Source organism: Budorcas taxicolor, chromosome 22, assembly GCF_023091745.1.
Source record: "Budorcas taxicolor isolate Tak-1 chromosome 22, Takin1.1, whole genome shotgun sequence".
Classification (NCBI taxonomy): domain Eukaryota; kingdom Metazoa; phylum Chordata; class Mammalia; order Artiodactyla; family Bovidae; genus Budorcas; species Budorcas taxicolor.
Window position 1 is genome coordinate 59,274,811 of NC_068931.1, and position 19,509 is coordinate 59,294,319.

Sequence of the window (19,509 nt, forward strand, 5' to 3'; positions counted from 1 at the left end):
TGCGAATTTTGACATGTGTAGAGTCACAAAACCACTTCCACTGCCAAGACCCAGAGCAACCCATCAGCCCCACAAATCCTGTCATGCGACCCCCTTTGTACATGTATCCTTTTAAAGTAAATTATTTGTTTTTCTTTATTCTGAGGCACTTGATCCATTTAATGATGAGTGCACCTTGAACATTTATTTTGAACCTTAAAGAGATGGATCGGTGGCTCTCTGTAACACCAGTGTAAGAAATCCTATTACTCTGGGCCCACCACATCTCCAACAGCGCCTTGTAATTGCCACCAATGCTTTCTGCATCCAGCAGGGTTTAGTTTGCTCTTTGATTTCACTCCTTGGTTTTATGCACAGGAGCTCAGCTCTCTTTATGTTTCTTCCACTTCTGCTCATAAAATAGTTATGGGTCTCCCCACCCTTTGTACTGCTTTTTAAATGTGTTCAAGCGACTCTTAAAACACTGTGTCCAGAGTGAGACGCAGTGGACATGATACACCCTGGACCTAGCTGGGACGCACTGTCTTCCTCCCCAGATTCTAAGACCGCAGTGGCATTTTTTCTTTTCTCAGCAGTAATCCACTGTTTACTTCCAATGAGTATCTGGTCAATGATACAATTAAAAAAAAGAAATTAACACAGGGCTGCTTGCTAGTTCTTTCAGTCCTTATGCTGTATACCTGGCATGGGGACTTTTGCATCCAAGTAAAAAATTTTATGTTTGATCTTTTTAATGTTTTCAGTGTAAAATTTGGCCAGAGTTCCAGCTTGTGGGTCTGCATTGTGTATGTGCTCCTCTTCCTCAGTTTTCCATGAAGGATGGAAGGGAGCCAGGCATTTCTTGCTCCCTGCCTTGTCCCACCTCTCTTTAATCCCAACACCCTTCCTCTCTTATTTGGTCCTGTCTCGTCACAGGCGTAAGATGCGGCAGCTGGTGTCACCCGAAAATGGAATGAGAAAGGAGGCAAAGAGGCTAGTGGAAAAAAAAAAAACACCTTGGCATATAATTGGGCTATTACCTTATTATGATATATTAGGCGAGATTTCAGAGTAGCATGGTCTGATCTAAAGAATAAAAGAAGTGATCTATTAGCAACAGATCAGTACATAATGAGGTCCGTGTAAAAATGGAGAGGAACAGATTGGATTAAACAATAGGGATCTCTTACTCTATTGATACTATGTATCAAATAGGTAGCTAATGGGAACCTGCTGTTCAGCACAGGGAACTCTGCTCTGTGGTGACCCAAATGGAAGGAAATCCAGAAAAGAGGGCAGAGATATAAACATGGGCTTCCCTGGTGGTTGAGACCATAAAGAATCTGCCTGCACTGTGGGAGACCTGGGTTCGAACCCTGGGTTGGGAGGATTCCCTGGAGGAGGGAAAGGCTACCCACTCCAGCATTCTTGCCTGGAGAATCCCGTGGACAGAGGAGCCTGGTGGGCCACCGTCCATCGAGTTGCAAAGAGTCAAACAGGACTGAGCAACTACGTGCACACACACACACACACACACACACAGCTGACGCGTTTGGCTGTGCAGCAGAAACTAGAACAACATTGCCAAGCAGCCACCCTCCAATAAAAATTAACAACAAACTTTATTTTCCAGAAAAAGTTACACGAATTCTGCTTGTCTCCCTTACATGTGTGTTTTAGTAAGAATGCAGAGAACATTTTATAGGACTTATTTTTAGGGTATTCTGTAAGCTTCTGAATGCAGAGTTCCAAAGAATAGCAAGGAGAGATAAGAAAGCCTTCCTCAGCGATCAATGCAAAGAAATAGAGGAAAACAACAGAATGGGCAAGACGAGAGAGCTCTTCAAGAAAATTAGAGACACCAAGGGAACAGTTCACGCAAAGACGGGCTCGATAAAGGACAGAAATGGTATGGATCTAACAGAAGCAGAAGATATTAAGAAGAGGTGTACTAAGAATACACAGAAGAACTGTATAAAATAGATCTTCATGACCAAGATAATCACGATGGTGTGATCACTCACCTAGAGCCAGACATCCTAGAATGTGAAGTCAAGTGGGCCTTAGAAAGCATCACTATGAACAAAGCTAGTGGAGGTGATGGAATTCCAGCTGAGCTATTTCAAATCCTGGAAGATATTGCTGTGAAAGTGCTGCACTCAATATGCCAGCAAATTTGGAAAACTCAGCGGTGGCCACAGGACTGGAAAAGGTCAGTTTTCATTCCAATCCCAAAGAAAGGCAATGCCAAAGAATGCTCAAACTACCGCACAATTGCACTCATCTCACATGCTAGTAAAGTAATGCTCAAAATTCTCCAAGCCAGGCTTCAGTAATACATGCACTGTGAACTTCCAGATGTTCAAGCTGGTTTTAGAAAGGGCAGAGGAACCAGAGATCAAATTGCCAACATCCGCTGGATCATGGAAAAAGCAAGAGAGTTCCAGAAAAACATCTACTTCTGCTTTCTTGACTATGCCAAAGCCTTTGACTGTGTGGATCACAATAAACTGTGGAAAGTTATGAGAGAGATGGGAATACCAGACCACCTGACCTGCCTCTTGAGAAATCTGTATGCAGGTCAGGAAGCAACAGTTAGAACTGGACATGGAACAACAGACTGGTTCCAAATAGGAAAAGGAGTACGTCAAGGCTGTATATTGTCACCCTGCTTATTTAACTTCTATGCAGAGTACATCATGAGAAATGCTGGACTGGAAGAAACACAAGCTGGAATCAAGATTGCCGGGAGAAATATCAATAACCTCAGATATGCAGATGACACCACCCTTATGACAGAAAGTGAAGAGGAACTAAAAAGCCTCTTGATGAAAGTGGAAGAGGAGAGTGAAAAAGCTGGCTTAAAGCTCAACATTCAGAAAACGAAGATCATGGCATCTGGTCCCATCACTTCATGGGAAATAGATGGGGAAACAGTAGAAACAGTGTCAGACTATTTTTTTGGGCTCCAAAATCACTGCAGATGGTAATTGCAGCCATGGAATTAAAAGACGCTTACTCCTTGGAAGGAAAGTTATGACCAACCTAGATAGTATATTCAAAAGCAGAGACATTACTTTGCCACCAAAGTCTGTCTAGTCAAGGCTATGGTTTTTCCTGTGATCATGTATGGATGTGAGAGTTGGACTGTGAAGAAAGCTGAGCGCCAAAGAATTGACGCTTTTGAACTGTGGTGTTGGAGAAGACTCTTGAGAGTCCCTTGGACTGCAAGGAGATCCAACCAGTCCATTCTAAAGGAGATCAGTCCTGGGTGTTCTTTGGAAGGAATGATGCTAAAGCTGAAATTCCAATACTTTGGCCACCTCATGCGAAGAGTTGACTCATTGGAAAAGACTCTGATGCTGGGAGGGATTGGGGGCAGGAGGAGAAGGGGACGACAGAGGATGAGATGGCTGGATGGCATCACGGACTTAATGGATGTGAGTCTGAGTGAACTCCGGGAGTTGGTGATGGACAGGGAGGCCTGGCATGCTGCGATTCATGGGGTCGCAAAGAGTCGGACACGACTGAGCGCCTGAACTGAAGTGATTCCTATCTATCATCTATTTAATTTTGTTGTAAAACACAACATGAGATCGATCCTCTTGACAAGTTAAAAAATCCACAACACAGTACTGTTAACCACAGGCGTAACATTGTACTGCAGAACTTACTCGTCTTGCATAACTGAAGGTATACGGTCCCTTTGATTTAAACATTTTTGATAACAGTGTGTGGTTAGAACCGTTGCTTTCATACCAAACGTATCATTTACTCTAGTTTCAAAACCAGGTATGTTTATTAAACACCAAAGGCATTTTATTTCCTATGAAATTATTCTGAATATATAAAATAAGAAAATAAGATACAGACACATGTGCTACTACCCAGATCTTACAAATAACATTTTTGTTACATTTGCCTCAGATCTTGGAAACAGAAAACAAAACATTTCACAGGTTGAGTCAAAGCTCTCTCTGTGTCCCTGTGGGCCCCCTTCAGGTTCACTCACCCGCCCCCTCCTCCCCCACTGCAGTAACTACCTGTCATTATTACCGTAATGATTCATATAGCCCTGTTCATTCATCCTGGCTGCCATATCACATTTCACTTATGAATATTCCAAATTTAAATGTTTCCCTCTTGGTGATTACTTAGATGATTTTGGAAAAAAATTTGATACTAAGAAGCTGCTGCTGTAAACACATATATATGTCCTTTAGGTCCTAGGTGGTCCAGTGTCTGCTCTTCAAAGAGCTTGTGAAAATCTCTGGTGTCACCAGCAGCTCGTTTACCTGCGTACGCTACGCCTTTGCACACTCTCGGCGCTGTCAGTCTTTAAATTTTGGTCGATGTTATGAATGCGAAGCCAGAGATTGTTGTTTTCCTTCTGTTCACTGTCTTTTTTCTTTTTCTTTTTTTTAAAAAACAACTTTATATTGAAGTGTAATTGATTTGTGATTGTTAATTTCAGGTGTACAGCAAATTGATTAAGTTATACTATATGTATTTATTTTTTATCAGATTCTTTTTCATTATAGGTTTTATTACAAGATATTGAATATAGTTCCCTGTGCCATACAGAAGGTCCTTATTGTTCTTCTATTTTATATAGAGAACTTTTCACTTTCTTAATATCAGTTTTATTGAGATAAAACTTACATACTATACAAATAACTCTTTAAAAAGCATACACTTTAGTAGTTTTACTTATTTTCACTTTTCAGTAGTGTCTTTTTTCATACAGAGTTTTCAGGGATTGATGTAAACTCATTGAGCTTCACCACCACTCCCCCCCGCCCCTTTACTGTTTATGCTTTTTGTATCTTAATGCAAGATTTCCTTCCTGAACACAATTTGAAAAGGTTATTCTCCTACATTTTCTTCTGGAATTTAAAATATTTTGCTTTTCACATTTAGGTTTTTAGTTCCCCTAAAATAGACTTTTATGTATGTTATGAACTAAGGGATTTACACTTAAAAAAATTACAGATGAACAATTGATCTGAATTTAAAAATTTTTTAAAAAATTTTTGTAATTTTAAACAAAAAATTACAAATAAAAATTGATCTGAATTAAAAATTTTTTTTTAATTTAAAATTTTTGTAATTTAAAACAAAAAATTACAGATAAACAACTGATCTAAAAGTGTTTGAATAGTTCATTCTTTCCCAGTGATTTGCAATGTTAGTTCAGTGACATTTTGTGTTTCTATATATTTACTTTATAAAATGTTTTAACTACCTTTTTGTCTTTACTGTGTCCAAATCTCAAAGTCTTAATCATTAGAGTTTATAATGGAATTTCTTAGAGCAAGGACATCCCCTATCTTTCTAGTAAAAATGTTTGATTTCTTGGCTCTTTGCTCTTCCAAATAAAGTTTAATGCTGGCTTGCCAAGTTCCATACAAAGCTTTAATAAAATTTATAATGAAATTTATTGAGCTCCTAGATTAATCTAGAGAGAATTGCCATGTTTATTACAGTGGGTCTTCCTAACCATGGTTTATCTGTTTGGCAGCTTTATTAGTTTCTGTCCCTGCTTCCAATTTGAGATGAACATGCAAATACGGCCATTTGTCTTTCAGTTCTTTCTCTTTTCCTTTCTTTGTTTCTTTTTTTAATTAGCCATTTGTTTTATTTGCATAAAATACAGTTCTACCTTTTCTTATTTTTATTACATTATTACAGAAATGCCAGTTTAAGTACTTGAGTCCATTGGTCTTTTATGATTTTCTTTGGGGCTTAAAATCTAAGAAAAGTTATAATTTCACTATGGTATGATAAACACAATATTTTGAATAATTTTCCAAAGAATGTTCAAATTTAAATCTTGATCATTGTTACATTTCTAAAAAGTCAGTTATAATAACCTGAAGGTAATTTTCTGGGAGAGCCATTTAAAAATAGCATTAAACTGGGTAAAAATATTTCACAAAGATAAGTGCTTTACATATTGTACAATGAAAGCTAGACATGGATACAAGTGATAATCTTTTGTGCCTTAGTTTTAAAGCACCCTAGAACCAAGACAATTGATAACAGCCAGGGAATTAAGACAAGATTAATATATTCATTCTTAAATTCCATTATAGAGTGAGAAAAGAGCGGTTTGAGAGTTTTGGCTTTATTTTGTTTCACCGAGTGAAATTTACTTGGTGGATTATAGGATTCTATAAGAGTTCTGATGACCACATTGTTGTTGTTATTGTTCAGTTGCTAAGTTGTATCTGACTCTTTTCGACCCCATGGACTGCGGCACGCCAGGGTTTCCTGTCCTTCACTATCTCTCTGAATTTACTCAAACTCATGTCCATTGAGTGAGTGATGCCATCCAACCATCTCATCCCCTGTTGCCCCCTTCTCCTCCTCCCTTCAATCTTTTCTAGCATCACGGTCTTTTCCAATGAGTCAGCTCTTTGCATCAGGTTGCCAAAGTATTGGAGCTTCAGCTTCAGCATCAGTCCTTCCAATGAATAATCAGGGTTGATTTAATTTAGGATGGACTGGTTTGATCTCCATGATGGCCAACAGGCTCTCAAGAGTCTTCTCCAACACCACGGTTCGAAAGCATCAGTTCTTCGGCACTCAGCCTTCTTTATGGTCCAACTCTCACATCCGTACATGACTACAGGAAAAACCATAACTTTGACTATATGGACCTTTCTCGGTAAAGTAATGTCTCTGTTTTCTAATATGCTGTCTAGGTTGGTCATAGCTATTCTTCCAAGGAGCAAGCGTCTTTTAATTTTGTGGCTGCAGTCACCATCTGCAGTGATTTTGGAGCCCAAGAAAATGAAATATGACACTGTTTACACACTTTCCCCATCTGTTTGCCATGAAGTGATGGGACTGGATGCTATGATCTTGGTTGTTTATTGAGGGTCTCGTGCAGGCCAGTCTCAGCGGCGGTGTGAAAGCTCACACAGGCCTGCCCAGACAGACCACGTGACCTCGGCTTCTCTTTTCCAACAGAGCTACACTTAAGCGCAACTGACATTGACCTAATGTGAGTGGCTAGTGGGATTAACCTTCCAAATGTGTGTTTGCAATTATTAAGTGGAACTGCCATCATAAATCAGTCTCTGATTTGTGGTTTATTCCTGGGAAATATTTTAAGCTGAGTAGATTTTTAGAGACAAGGAGACGTAGGTTCTGATCCCCGGGATGGGAAGATCCCCGGGGGAGGAAATGGCAACCCACTCCAGGATTCTTGCCTGGAGAATCTCATGGGCAGAGGAGCCTGGCGGGCTGCAGTCCATGGGGTCACACAGAGTCAGACACAGCTGAGCACACTCACAGCCCTCCAGTACGCCTCTGGAGGATAACTTCTGGAAGAAGGCGTCCCTTCACTCATTTCTCCTCTACCCAGGAGCTCTACGCTGAATGGAGCTACAAAGCGGGGAGAGACCCTCTCCGGGCACGTCTCATACTGCGTGTCCCAAACAAGCCATGTGGGGTTCAGGGGCTGGCAAGGCGTCTGACAGAGAGGAGTCGAGGCTGGAAGGGGTTCTTAGGTGGAGAGAAACCTGAAGGACAAGGTTAGACGCAGAAACTCAGGACCTGACACTCGAACAGAGAGGCCAAAGCATGATGTCCAAGTGCTACAGGGAAAGCTGGTCTTCATCTCAGTTCACTACTGGGCGAGTGAAAGGAGCTGAAAGCCTGTGCCCTTAAGACAATGGTGTTTTTTCTTTCCAATTATTTTTTGAGATTAACGGCGTTTTTTTCCCGAAGGAAAAAAGCAAATCCTTTTTGAAAACTCCCTCAATCAATGCGCTCAGCCTTGTAGCAGGTGTTAGCCGTGGCCTGCGCGACCTTTCGCTGCGACTTGGACTCTTGCTGTGGCGACAGGCTCGGGGGGCGCAGGCTCCGGCGTAGCTGCTCCACGGGACGTGGGACCTTAGGTCTTGACCAGGGATGGAACCTGCGTCCCCTGCATTGCAAAGTGGAGTTTGAACCACTGGACCACAGGGAAGTCCCAGAAAGAGGCAAATTCTTGTCTTGGGCTTAGAACAGTATCTCATACATAGGCTTGGCAAATGTTGATTTAATGAATTTATCAAAGTTCATAAAGATTCCCATTTCCGTTATGTAACATGCAAGTTAAAACTGTCATGCACTCAGATTTTGCTTGGTTTTACTGTTCCTGAAAGAATAATGGATAATAAGAGGATAACCCTGCTTCTGTTTTAAAAGCCAGCGTCAGTAAAGATGCTTTAATATTTTGAAGGCATAGTCTCTTCCTCCCATCTTCATGAGCAAAAGGCGTTTTGTTCTCTGCTGGTGACAATGAAACTTACGAAAGTGCCTGCTCATCTTTATGAGGACTGATTCCAACCTTCAAAACAGTTTTTAATCTTTTAACTTACAAAGTCACAACTATTTGGATGCTCTTCCTTTTATTTTAAACAGCTGCAAGCACACTTATACTTGGTCATGCTTGTCGACGCATCACATAAAGAAATTCCTAATCATACGTTTAAAGTGAAAGTGAAGTCTCTCAGTCGTGTCCGACTCTTTGTGACCCCATGGGCTGTAGCCTACCAGGCTCCTCTGTCCATGGGATTTCCAGGCAAGAGTACTGGAGTGGGGTGCCATTTCCTTCTCCAGCGGTATTTCTAACCCAGGGATCGAACTTGGGTCTTCTGCATTGCAGGCAGACACTTTACCATATCATTTTCTGCAGAAATGATTTTAAATACATTTCTTCTAAAAGGAGAATGGAAAAGGCTCTTTTATTTTTTTTTCCAGAATGAAGTCATACTTGTACAGTTTGACATAGCACACGCCACAACACACTTGGAGATAAACTCCTTGCCTTTGGACATAGAAGACTCACATTTTATAAAAATCGTATTCTGGGCTTCCACTCTGCTTTTCTTACGATGACTCATTTTGTCCTTTATTCTGGGAAGTCTTAATGAAAATGTTTGAGTAAAGAAGAAGTGAAAGGTACATGCCCTTTATGATCCAGAACAGTGAAAGAGCTTTTTATAGCCGATGTTCCTTGCATATTTATAAATCCAAATACAGCAACTTTCCTTTTTGTCTGTGATAAAAGTCACTCTGACTGCTGAAAGCGGGAAGAAAGTCTAATTTTCTGTGGGCGCTGACCTTCTCTTCTCTTCTCTTTTTCTCCCTGTCAGCTTCTTCTGGTGGAAATTTTGGCACAGTATAATAAAAAATAGAAAGATTCAAGAGGTAGCCGTGACCTTAAGTGTGCTGGCTGAGGTTGCCCTGATATAATACAAAGAAATGTGCTCTTGGTTAATGGTGAGCTAATGTTAGTACTAAAATGTCAAAACCTGCGGTCTTTCTTTTTGGGCATTATGAGCGTCCCAGTGGTGAGGGTCAGTCTAGAGCCCTTTCGGACATAATTACTTCCATCATCCACAGTGCTGAATGATCTCCCTTGTTCTTGGTAAAGTTTTTACATTTTCTAGGACTCTTTGACCTATCCAGGTTTTCAGTTTTCAGCAAACAATTCCTCAGTAGTCAGAAAACCCAATTCCTCAAATTTAGCACAGAGAAGAGATTAAGTGAAGAAAAACTCCACAGCTGGTATAAGGTAGGGAGCTCAGCCAGCTGCTCTGTGATGACTAGAGGTGTGGATGGGCAGGGGTGGGAGAGGGGCTCAGGAGGGCGGGGTTATGTGTACTGTCAGCTGATTCATGCTGCTGTGCAGTAGAAACCAACACTGTGAGCAATTATCCTCCAATCAACAATACACTTGAAAGAAAGATTAAAAGAATGCCAGAGCTAATAGTGGGAGAACGGGACTCACTCCAGTCTCATTTAAAAATAAGACAGCTCCATATTCTGGTTTAGTTTATGTCTGATAAACTGTGCCCATTAAAAACGCATACTTCAATTATTTTTGAAGACTTTACATGCCCCTGTGGACTACCACCAAGATCAAGACCACTTTCATCACATACAATTGTTCCCGTGTTCTAATCTGGCCCCCTCTCCCCTTGGGCCTAGTCCTGAACAATAACTCATCTGCTTTCTGTCCCTATACACTGCTGCTGCTGATAAGTCACTTCAGTCCTGTCCGACTCTGTGCGACCCCACAGACGGCAGCCCACCAGGCTCCTCCGTCCCTGGGATTCTCCAGGCAAGTACACTGGAGTGGGTTGCCATTTCCTTCTCCAATGCATGAAAGTGAAAAGTGAAAGCTAAGTCGCTCAGTCGTGTCCCACTGTTCGTGACCCCATGGACTATGGCCCACCAGGCTCCCCTGTCCATGGGGTTTTCCAGGCAAGAGTACTGGAGCGGGGTGCCATTGCTCTATAGATTAGACTTGTCTTTTTTAGAGTTTAATAAAATGGAGTCATGCCATATGCCAGTCACCTTGTTTGCTTTCCTTTTCTTTGCCACTTGCAGGTCACTCTCATCACCGAAGTTGGGGACCGGGAGAGATGCGGGCTTTGGCTTCTCCATACACATCCCATCAGGGCTTCCTGGTGGCTTAGCATACGCCTGCCATGAGGAGCCACAGGTTCGATCTCTGGAGGCAGGTTCGAGCCCTGGGTCAGCGAGATCCCCTGGAGGAGGGCATGGCAACCCACCCCAGTGTTCTTGCCTGGAGAACTCCATGGACAGAGGAGCCTGGTGGGCTACAGTCCAAAGGGTTGCAAAGAGTCGGACACGACAGAAGAGACTGAGCGTGCGTGCGCGCACGCACACGCACACATCCCGCCTCTTCCTGCAGGCCCCAGTTTCTCCTTGCTCTTTCCCACTTACATCCATCTTTCCTTTCTGAGGGCCAGCCCCACTCACTCCAGGCCCTGGCACTAGAAGTAAATGCCTTCCACGGACTGTTTAACCAGTTCCCACAATTCCATGAGGTCCGATTGCTATGATAAATCCTTTCTTACATAGATCACTCCTACTGGCTCCGTTTCTCTGATTAAACTTTGATTGACATGCCAGGTATGGTAGTGTTTCAACTTTCAGCCATTTGTAATGAATCTTCTTACCAAGCAAATTGTTTTTCTATCAAGTATCAGGTGGAGTTAAAAAAAAAAACAACATGGTCACACTTTAAACAGATATTGCTCAGATATTAGTGCAGGAGCGATTTCTGGCCCTGCTGTGAGGGCCCGTAAAGAGACCTCCTGAGTTTCCTTGCTTCTTTTCCTTCATTGCCGGGGGCCAGTGTGAGGAATCCTGCCCGTGGCAAAGGTCATGAGGAAAGAAGCCTGATAAAGCACAGGGCGTGATCAGGCTTCAGCGGTTCCCCCTGGAATTTCCTGAGCATCCACCCCAAAAACCAGAGTCTGCCTGCTTTACTGTGTTATGCTTTCCACCTACTCTTCTGTCATTAACAGGGGGCTGTCCCCCCACCACCTTTTTCTGGAAAAATTTAATTTAGAGCTTTTAGATAATAAATCTCCTGGGCATAATAAGAGTGTTTCAATCCAAAAACCCCTCTGATGGCTTTCTAGCCTGCCTGCCGGACTCTTACAGCTGCGCATGTGATTGCTTGCGGCTTCCCAACCGCAAGAGGCACAGGAAGCTGAAAACATCCTAGGAATGTAGGGGCTTCCGAGGAGTAAAACCATTAGAATAGGACTAACTAAAGGTTTCATTTGTTGAGCCAATACTTGCTGCCAAATTTTCATATCTTTTATTTGTAGATATAGTTGGTATATAGAAAAAACAGACAGTAGCCCTGGCATTAGCAACATTAGATCTTTGAGTTAAGTATTGTCTTTGTTATAAGCCACTGCACCTTTGTTCTACAGGAATGTAAGTTTATTTAGTACTTTGAGGGTGATGCAGAGTAAAGAAACACTTCTAGGGAAAAAGAGTTTTCTGGTTGATAGACATTTATCTAGGAAGAGAGCCATAAAAATGTTACCAGGCCTCTTGGCCAGAAGATAATGTAAACCACCTGAGACCTTTTGTATATGGGAAGGTATGCAAAAAGAAAGCCTGGTCTCAGTGAGGGTCAGGACTGCTGCCCCTGCATAACTCTGCATATTCCACTATTTCTTTATGTACAACTTGGGGTATATAAGCTGATTTTGAAAATAAAGTCTTGAGTCTTGCACCGATGCTGGGCTCCCCCATGTCATTCTTTTCTCTCCTTTTCCAGCTGAATTCCCATCTGGAGCATGGAGGCTCGCCAAGTCTACTTACTTGCCCTGGCTTCTAAGATCCACGCAAGAGGGAGCCCAAGGTGGGGCACCCTCCGCTATTCAAGTGGACGCCGGCGGCCTAACGTAGATGGTGCAAACCTCTTATCTCGAGGTTTTATTAGTTTTCCACGTAAACCAAGTTATTCAGCCTCTTTTTCTCCACCAATATTTCCTACTACACTATCTGTTTCTAATCTGTCTCTATATCTGTAGTTAAATAAGTTTTTTCCTAGAATGCCGACTCCATCCCCTCTTTGAATTCCCTGGATCCACCGGGGCTGGACCCCGGCACTTCATTGTTCTTTTCTTGTCTTCCTATTCCCCACTCCCTGCCTTTGCCCTAGGTTTACATTTTAATTACCTAATTAAAACATTTATTGAGTGCCTATGGTATGAGTAGGGTTCCGTGGTGGCTCAGATGGTAAAGAATTTGCCTGCAAAACAGGAGACCCTGGGCTCGATCCCTGGGTCGAGAAGGGAAAGGTAACCCACTCCAGTCTTCTTGCCTGGAGAATCCCATGGACAGAGGAGCCTGGAGGGCTAGAGTCCACGGCGTTGCAGAGAGTCAGACACGACTGAGCGACTGACACTTTACTGTGTGAGTACTGTATCGTGCCAGTGTATCAGACGTTGCGCTAGAAGATACCCGCAGAGTGGGAACAGAATATGGTCTGATGTTGGTCCCCTTGGAGACCTGTGTGAAACCAAGGAGCATACGCAGGTCTGGAATTACAGTTTCCTTCAGATCTATGGGGGAAAAAGTATCTATAAAGAAATCTATAGTATGCTCTTGATGTCCGGTAAAAAAACAGGAGAAGTTATTTCTCGGCAATGGAGCGAGTTACCTGCTCACTGAGTCTTCCAGTACCTCATCTCCTATGGGGCTGTAGTTTCTATGGCCCAGGCAAAGTCCCAGAACTTCGCACTCGAAACACGATTTATCCCGGAACTTCTAGTCTAGCTAAACCACGTATTTATTTTTCTCTGACATTTCAAAGAATGCCTTCAGAGTTTCTTCTCATTACCACCAGGGAGTAAATCTATTAGAATAAATTTCTCATAATGCTAATTCATAGGAGATCTTGATGTTACGCTAGATAACCAGCTTTAATTCTAAACTGTAAGAGAAAAAGTAGGTCTTTAGTTTCGATGGGTCAAATGACTCGGTTGCCAGCACCAGATTTGTGACCATCTCCAATGCCGACCTTCCTTGGCTAAGTGACCTTAAGGGTTTTTTTTTTTTTTTTTTTTTTTCTCCCCTGCCCTGTGGAGCTTGTGGGATCTTAGCTTCCTCACCAGGGACTGAACCCCGGCCCCCGACAGTGGAGTGTGGCGTCCCAGCCACTGGGCCAAGAGAAGTCCCAAGAGCTTCCTCTCTGTCCTGGCGCTGCTCGTTTTCTCATTGTGCCCGCGTCTTTCAAATTTCTGTATTTCTTGTGCTTTGTAAATGTTAAAATCAACCTATTTTCTTAGAAAACATACATGGCCATTCAAAAGGAACAAAGCCCCACTCTAAACATAGTTTTTTACATTAGCAAATTCCTTTCCAGTCACTTTCACAGGAGTACCTGTTTCACAGATAGATTAAATAATAAATCGCACACTATTTAGCCGAAGAAACAAGTAGGGACAAGTTACTATGAGTGCCCAGTAGATGGCGCCAGATCCCACGTTACCAACCGGCCCCTTCGGAAACTGCCGGGATTTCATAAATCTGAGGCTGCTGCTGCTGCTGCTAAATCGCTTCAGTCGTGTCCGACTCTGTGCGACCCCCTAGACGGCAGCCCACCGGGCCCACCCCCCAATCCCTGGGACTCTCCAGGCAAGAATACTGGAGTGGGTTCCCATTTCCTTCTCCAATGCATGAAAGTGGAAAATCAAAGTGAAGTCGCTCAGTCGTGTCCGACTCTAGCAACCCCATGGACTGCAGCCCACCACGCGGCTCTGTCCATGGGATTTTCCAGGCAAGAGTACTGGAGTGGGGTGCCATTGCCTTCTCCGTTCATAAATCTGGCAGCATCTTATTTCTTTGAGGAGGAGCAAAATGTCTACACATTTTTTTGTTCCACTGTCATATAGCCCAAAGCTTTATGCTTTAGAATTCCACACACTTAAGGGATGGTTATTTTTGAGGGCATTTTTTAAAGGTGCGGAAAGTCTATAAATAAAAGTACTCTTTAGAGGTACTTCAGCGTTCAAGGAAAAACGTACACACCCTAGAGCTCTGAAATACTTTTGAGTGATAACAGTGCAACATCGCTTGTGACCTGTGTATGGATGAGAATGATTTTTTTTAAGTTGAGGTATTGTTGATTTACTGTGTTAGTTTCAAGTGTACAGCAAAGAGATTGATTCAGTTACACATACATATATATATATTTTCAGTTTATTTTTCCTTATAAGTTATTATAAAACATTGAGCATAATTCTCTGTGAGGCTGATTTTTTTAGGTGTTTGAAAAAAGTTTTCATCTTTTCACACTGTTCCCACGAGCTCTAAATCTGCTGCTCGCTGCGGGCTATGCTTCTGGGCCTTGCACAGTTGGAGTTGACAAGACAGTAACTTGCTTCCGAGGTGGTGGTTTCTTTTTGTAGCAGTAACTCCAAGTGGGGAGTAATGTAAATGTCATGCTTAGGTGACTGAACAGAACTGTTCTGGTAACTAACCCGAATTAACAGTTTAGCACATCAGTGTGCACAATGCAATTGTATCAACACTTTCCAGTTTTTTACATAATTGAACAGTGCTTGGGGGTTTTGTATGAATATTTTTGGAAAGTGCTGTTTTGAGCATCTTTAAAAATGTGTGACTTTATATTGTGAGCATCACTCTTTGCTTTGTACATTAAGGATATATTAATATTTACATTGGGAGAAGTTAAAATAACAAAAGTAATAAATTATTCTGCCTTCATATGTGGCCATTTGACTGACATTTGACTCTTGTAAGAGCTATTGGAATATTTGCATTACAAGTAGCTGTTCTTTACTTCTCTTTAGCTAAGTAGTCATGTTGTTACCATGTGTACTTAGTATTCCATAGGTGAGCCACCTCCACGGGGTTTATAGTTAGTTATTTGTTTCTTAGTATATATTCTTATCTAAATCATATGGAAATTCACTTTGATATATAGCTGAACTTTCCAGCAAATTAAACTTATTTTTTAACCAAATATGTAAACATAAAAAGCTATGTTATTCAAAACCTTCTTAGGTATTTCCTACTTTCAAAATAACTAAATATTTATAATATCTTCCTTTGATGAGATGCTCCACTTTATAATATTAGTCATCATCTTCTTATTTGCTGCTTGCTTCTAAATTAACATTCCTACAGAGTGCCTGTGACTTATGGTTTTGTGTGTTTTATCATCTAGGTAATCTAACTACAAAAGTTATTTAATAATCAGTATGGCGTAGATACGGATATCAGAATGCATGCTATAATCAGTACGGCGTAGATACAGATAACAGAATGCATGCTATAATCAGTATGGCGTAGATATGGATATCAGAATGCATGCTATAATCAGTATGGCGTAGATATGGATATCAGAATGCATGCTGGCTGAAAATAACTGCCTCACCATGCCATGGTCTACTGGCTGAATATCAGCATCTTACTTTACTTCCTGTGAATAGTCTGACTCACCAAATGGCACTCTGAATATTAGTCTGAGTCCCAGATACTTTGGTTTTGTCAGAAGAACTTGCTGTGGGGATAATGTAAGTATTCTGGTTCCCACTGAGAGGAGGCATTTCCTCTTTGTTACGGATGAATGAAGTGGCATTTAGTCGACTGGAGTCGTGAGAGTTTAGCGACTGGCCTGGAAGCCTGAGGGTCAGCTCCATTACAGCAAACTCTCCAAGCTGTGAGGCCCTTCTAGAGAAACCAGCTTACCCCATCCTGCTACACCTGACATCTCTCTCTCTCTCCTCTTTCTTTGGCCGAGGTATGTGGGATCTTAATTCCCGCCCCCTGTGTCGGAAGTGCGGAGTCTAATCCAGGAGCACCAGGAAGTCCTGTCACACCTCTCTCTTGCTTTGCTACTGTCGTCAGCAGAGATTGACGAAACCTAAAGGATGCCTTGTGGGAAATCCTCAACACTGACCACAGAAAGAAGTGTGGGAAATCCTCAACACTGACCACAGAAAGAAGTCAAGTGGGTTCTTTAGGATGAGATTCATTTCAAAATAGCTTAACAGAGGCTTTTAACTCAGAATAGCAGGGTTGCTGGGTTCCCTGGTGTCTCAGAAGGTGAAGAATCTGCCTGCAATGCAGGAGACCCCGGTTCGATCCCTGGGTCAGGAAGGTCCCCTGGCGAAGGGCATGGCAACCCCCTCCAGTATTCTTGCCTGGAGAATCCCATGGACAGAGCAGTCTGGCGGGCTACAGTCCACGGGGTTGCAAGGAGTCGGACACGATTGAGCGACTAACACACACGCATTCAGGGTTGCTGATACCATTAACTCTGCAATTTGTGAATTTAAATCCTAGATTCCCCACTTTTTAGACCCAAGAACTTGCTGTTAAATGGGGTTTATAAAATTCCTAATATGTAGTGTTTTAGGAGGGATAAATGCACACAAAATTCTTAGTACAGTCCCTAGCACAGAGACACAGCTCAGTGAAAACTGGTATCATAACTACTTTGGTTAGGGCGTTAGCCCAGAGTGAATGCTGACGACTCCCTGTCATGGCGGGTTTACATCTTATATGCTCTCCTCACGACTTCCTCTCTCCATTCCCAGCCCCCTTTCCTGATAACCTGCCTCTTTCTTCGCAGGGGAAGTACTAGGTGTTATCCCTCTCGGCACCCTACCACCTTTAAGTTGATCTTCTATATCCCTTCTTTGAAAGCGTTGTTTCTCGAAGCACAGTCCCCAACCAGGATCACCTGGAGCCTTGCTAAACATGTAAATTCTGGGGCCTCACCACAGACCTGCTTCCCTGGTGGCTCAGTGGTAAAGAACCTGCCTTCTGAGGCAGGAGATGTGAGTTCGATCCGTGGGTCGGGAAGATCCCCTGGAGGAGGAAATGGCAACCCATTCCGGGTATTCCTGCCTGGAGAATCCCATGGACAGAGGAGCCTGGCGGGCTATAGTTCCTGGGGTTGCAGAGAGCTGGACACGACTTATCCACTCAGCACCCAAGTACTGCAGGCCTACTGGGTCAGATTCCCTGAGCAGGGCCCGATCAACAATGATTTACTTGGTCCTCCTGCTGAATGCTGGTTTGATGATCAAGACTGTGAGCCTTGAGCCTCTCACATTCCAAACCCCCTTGACCCAAGTGTTCTCTCCCTGAAGGTTCTAGAGAAATGAAGTCATTTCCCAGGATGTTTACTGTGAATCTAGGGGGCTTTAAAGAGTGGCCCGTGGCTGACATGGCTTGACTCACCTCTGCCCAGTAGAAAGAGAAGCCTGGGGAGAGAGACCACAGAATCCATGGGGAAGCCCCTGGGGCAGCTGGTGATATTTTCTGCTTTTTATCTCTTCTTTAGTTGATGCTTGCATGGCTTTTAAAAATCGATTTGTAATGGACAACACACCGTAAGCTACTTAATGTGTACAGTGTGATGATCTGACACGCATTGTTTATGGACTCCAAAGAGTGAACATCGATGAGGATCTTCAGAGTGAATCCAGGTGGAAGAAAGCAGTTCTGGACGAGGGCCCTCGAATGTGCCAGCTCCCCCTTTGGGGTCACAAAGAGTCGGACACGACTGAGCAACCAACACACACACACACACACACACACACACACACACACAAGAACCCGTTCTGAGTAGGCCTATTTCTACACCTTTAATGTGCCAATATTTAATTGCGATATTCCCTGAAGGGCTGCGGGAAAGTTTCTGCCGGTAACACACACCGGGGGTGGCTCTCTCACCTGTCATTTTGGTCCACTTTCCTCTATGATGGAGTATAGGAAGCTAAAATCCACTTTATGCTCCCTGGCAATAAGGGTGTGTATACAGGACCAGCGATCAAGCCTGGTCCTTGCGGGGTAAGCCGGAGCCTAGGGACCTCGAGGAAAGCCTTTGCTTTTGGAGACAGATGACTCCCTTTTCTGATCTGGTTCCTCACCTTCTCCTGGGGAAATGGCATTGCTTGGCGGAGCCTTCTAAGCAGCTTGAAACCATCAGGAAGAAGTCACTATCTTTGAACTGCTGAAAAGAAGCTAACAAGTGTCTGCCTCCTGATATCAATATGAGAAACAAAATCATCACGTGCTTAGACTGTTACTAGTTGGGTTTTCTGTCACCTGCAGCCCAGCATGCTGCGTCCTTATTCTCTGTTAATTTACAATGTTGTTTTAGTCTCTGCTGCACAGCAAAGTGACTCCGTTATACATACATATATACATATGTTCTTTTCCGTTATAAAAGCCCCTTCCTTATTCAGTGTCTCAATAGAACTAGGCTAAAAGAAAATTTTCATTAATAATTTAGAGTGGAGATAGCAATAAGACAAAGAGAGCAATCAAGGAGAAAGACAAATGTCCCTTGGAGACTGGATTCAGGAAGTTAAGGAATAAATTATCAGCAGGTTTCTATCTGGGGTGGAGCCCCATCTGCTTCTGTTTGCGCTTTCTTTTTTTTCCTAAGATTTTTTATGTGGACCATTTTTAAAGTCTTGAATTTGTTACAATACTGCTTCTGTTTGCTTTGGTTTTTTGGCTGAGAGGCCTGCGGGGTCTTAGCTGCCTGACCAGGGATCAAATCTTCCCCCTCTGCCTCAGAAGGGGCCACCAGTGAGTCCCGTGCTGCTTCTACAGACAATAATTTTATACAAATGTGATCTTCTGTACAGGTTCAAAGAAGGGACCCCAAATGGGTGTTAGAATATATTTGTTCTGCGTGTACTGCTTCTCAATGGGGTTGCACTTGACATTTTAGACATGATGTTTCTTCATTTGGAGAAATGATCGTACACATTGTGGGATATTTATCATAACAAGCGTCTGCTCATTAAATGCCTGTAGTGCCATCTGTTATTTTGACAAACAAAAATGTATCCTCGTATTTCCGCTGCCACCTGGGAAGGTGGCCATGTGTTTGGTTGAGAAATACCTCCTTACAGCCTCTGACGCTGTGCCCTGCACACCCCCTGTATGTGGTTAAATGGCTCATATTCAGCGACATACTGGTAAGCTAGCTGTCAAAAGAAAAAAAAAAAAAGCCGTAAGTTGTATCCTTTGCCAATTTCTGTGCTGTAAATATTCCAGACACAGCAATTTTCATGTTATCTGAGGTTTAACCACTGGCTTGTAAAATTTCTGAGTATTTAATAATTGGCTTTTGAGAGATGGGCGGGCAGGGGGCGGGGAGGGAGGGGGGCGGCGGGTGGAAGTGTCTCTGTTCACAGAGATGGC